Raw genomic sequence first — 3439 nt, forward strand, 5'->3', positions numbered from 1 at the left:
GTACGCAAAGAACCTGTGAGAATACCCAACCACTTTTTTTCTGTGGGTGACTGGGCGTCCCCATAGCGTTCTGAGCATGTGTAGTTCATTTCCTGACTGGCTCATGACATCCTGTAGTGTGTGCTGTGTCGTGGTCCACTTCCTGTGGCGACTATGTGACTTCTTGTGGTTCCGTTCTCCAATGCATTCCCTCACAGAGGGACAGCGCTACTGAAGGTACTGTAAAGTAGCTCCACATTTTTTTGTAATCTCAATCTGTTTCATGCAGTGAAAATGTGCTATTTTTGACTCTTTTTTTGTATTATGAACTTTCTACATGAATTTTTTGTACAGATTCTTTCCTTTTTTACAATAAAGACTTGAAATCTATTCACTTGTTCTGACATGTATTTTTGAGTAAGATTATCAGAGGTTATGATTTTTATTAAAGGCCCAGTGCAGTCAAAAATGTGATTTTTCTGTGTTTTATGTATATTTCCAAATTATGAGGTTGGAATAATACTCAGAAATTGTGAAAATTATGATAATGCCCTTCTAGTTTAAGAGCTGTTTTAAAAGACCGCCCGAAATGTCTGCCTGTTTTGGTAGGATGGATATTTTGCCTGCCAGGTGACATCACCAGACGGTTAATTAGTTAATTTTTAAATTTTACCTTTATTTAACCAGGCAAGTCAGTTAAGAACAAATTCTTATTTTCAATGACGGCCTGGGAACAGTGGGTTAACTGCCTGTTCAGGGGCAGAATGACAGATTTGTACCTTGTCAGCTCGGGGGTTTGAACTCGCAACCTTCCGGTTACTAGTCTAACCACTAGGCTACGCTGCCGCCAATAGATCAATAAGAAAAATAGTTTCAAACCTGCTTGCCAATAACACCTAGTTGTCCCCTCCCGACTCACAACACTCCCAGACAGTTCTAGCAAAACATTTCCTTGAGAAATTGCTCTTTGCTAAGATGCGATTTGTTTCTTTTTGACCATTTTAATTGAAAATAATTACAGTAAGGTACTTAATTGTTACCCAGAAGTGATTTGATATCGAGATAAAAAGGGCTGCGTTTGACCTTTAAAATAAAGATTCTAATAGAATGATATGATTGTCTGTGATAAAACTGAGTGAACCTTTGCAGCGCAATGTTAATATAATACAATTACTTTTGTTGGTTCACAAGTACTTTATCCTCATGGCCCTGGATTAAAGAACAATCTCAGGTTATGTTCTTTCACTGGTCTCCTGTTTCTGCTACTCTATTATACTGGTAAGATCTTATCACACCAATGACTCTTTTGTAGTCAGTCACCTGATTCCTGGTGGTGGATGAATGGGGGACTGTGCTTCAACTGTGGCTAGCGTGTGATGGTCAGTGTGGTGGTCTGGACTGGAGGTGCGTGACAAACAAACACTACATAGAGTATATGGAGAACATGTCGGGGATTACCAGATAACATGAGCACAGAGACATCTTGAATAACTACACAGTAAGGCAAGCTTAAAAACATGTACGTGTGTAATGCTCTGATGTTGGCTGCTAATGATATTATGTGGGACTGTTTGGAGATTGTTGTACTTTAGGCAATGTCCTCTCTATTCTGGAAAGCTTTGTTGTTATTCTCATAGTTCTACACACGGCCTAGATTGCACATTGTTTCCAAAACAAGAACACGAATGACACCTACTTATAATGAATAAGACTCTTCCCCCCCCGTTGAACACGCAGTCAAGACGTGTTGGAATGAGTCAACAGACAACATCTGGACCAGAGGACCTCACCTGCACTTTGTGCCACATACGAACCAATTGAATCCCTCCATGTCAGTGGCAGAATGAGGTCCCCATTGTGATTGGTGTCTGGGATGACCGCTTGCATCTTTGCTGCTCAGTCGGGGTCTTGACAAAATGAATGACCACACCACAGTGCTGAAGGGGTAGCTTTTTTGAGAGTGTCGGATGGGGGGGGGGGGAGTCAGGGAGAGGAGATAAGAGATTTTCTTTAATTAAAAGGATGGGCTTAAAGCGATGTCAGTAATTAATCCTGTATTTTCCTAATCCCTGGAAAAGAGCAGTGACTCCTTATGGGGCTTTATCAGCCATGGTTTCATTTCAAGGCTCTGGCTGTTTTCCTTTTCATGAATCCCCACTGCAGGCGAAAAACAATACATTTATTTTCCACCAAGGTGCTTTTCCCCTCCCCGTTCTCTCTTCAATACGTCACAAACAGATACTCAAACAAACATGATAAACTATGTGGATTTTCATGCTGTTTTGTGCCTCTGGCTTGAAAAGACTTCTCTGCATGTAGTTTTATGGTCAAGGACAAAAATACTTTTTGGGGAAGAAGCATAATTTACATTGACGTTTCACCATACAGGTTGTCATTTCTATCAAGGTCGTTAAAATCAAAGAATAGTAGTCTACACGTCAGTCACGTGTCAATGTCAAAAGCTCACCACTAATTTATCTGATGTACAATACCAGTCAAACAAGTTGACACACCTACTCATCTAAGGGTTTTTCTTTATCACTTTAAGATCTTCTTGTCTTAAAGTAATGATGGACTGTTGTTTCTCTGCTTATTTGAGCTGTTCTTGCCATAATATGGCCTTGGGTCTTTTACCAAATAGGGCTATCTTCTGAATACAAACCTACCTTGTCACAACACAACTGATTGGCTCAAACACATTAAGAAGGAAAGAAATTCCACAAATTAACATTTAACAAGGCATACCTGTTAATTGAAATGCATTTCAGGTGACTACATCCTGAAGCTGGTTGAGAGAATTCCAAGAGTGTGCAAAGCTGTCATCAAGGCAAAGGGTGACTACTTTGAAGAATCTCAAATAGAAAAAATATTTTGATTTAAAACGTTTGGTGATACGTGATACTTTATTTAGTAAATATTTTCTTAACCATTTATTGAACTGCATCATTGGTTAAGGGCATTTCACAGTAATGTATTCAGCACATGTGACAAATACGATTTGATTCCATATCTGTTATTTCATAGTTTTGATGTCTTCACTATTATTCTACAATGTAGAAAATAGTACAAATCAAAACCCTTGAATGAGTAGGTGTATCCAAACTCTTGACTGGTACTGTACATACACTCAGTCTAGGGTGTTGCCACTCCCTCTATATACATACCTACAGACCAACTCCACATTGTCCAACCACCTAATGCTGATGGAGGGAGAGATCCCCTGTTTTGGTGACTGAAGAGGAAACTATGATGCTCATGATAGGCCTGCATGGCATGTCTTGGAAGCACCTGGAAAAATCCCTGTATTTTGCTGCTGCAGGGAATTGATACCTGCTCTTTCACCCACATGCGGCCATATATCCACTCATTGAACAGATATGGTCCACTGCTAGACAACTATTGAGTCATGAAAAATGTCACTACTTTTCGTTTTCCAAATAACCCCTCAAAAGGCTAATAA

Source organism: Oncorhynchus tshawytscha, linkage group LG14 (genome assembly GCF_018296145.1).
Source record: "Oncorhynchus tshawytscha isolate Ot180627B linkage group LG14, Otsh_v2.0, whole genome shotgun sequence".
Lineage (NCBI taxonomy): Eukaryota > Metazoa > Chordata > Actinopteri > Salmoniformes > Salmonidae > Oncorhynchus > Oncorhynchus tshawytscha.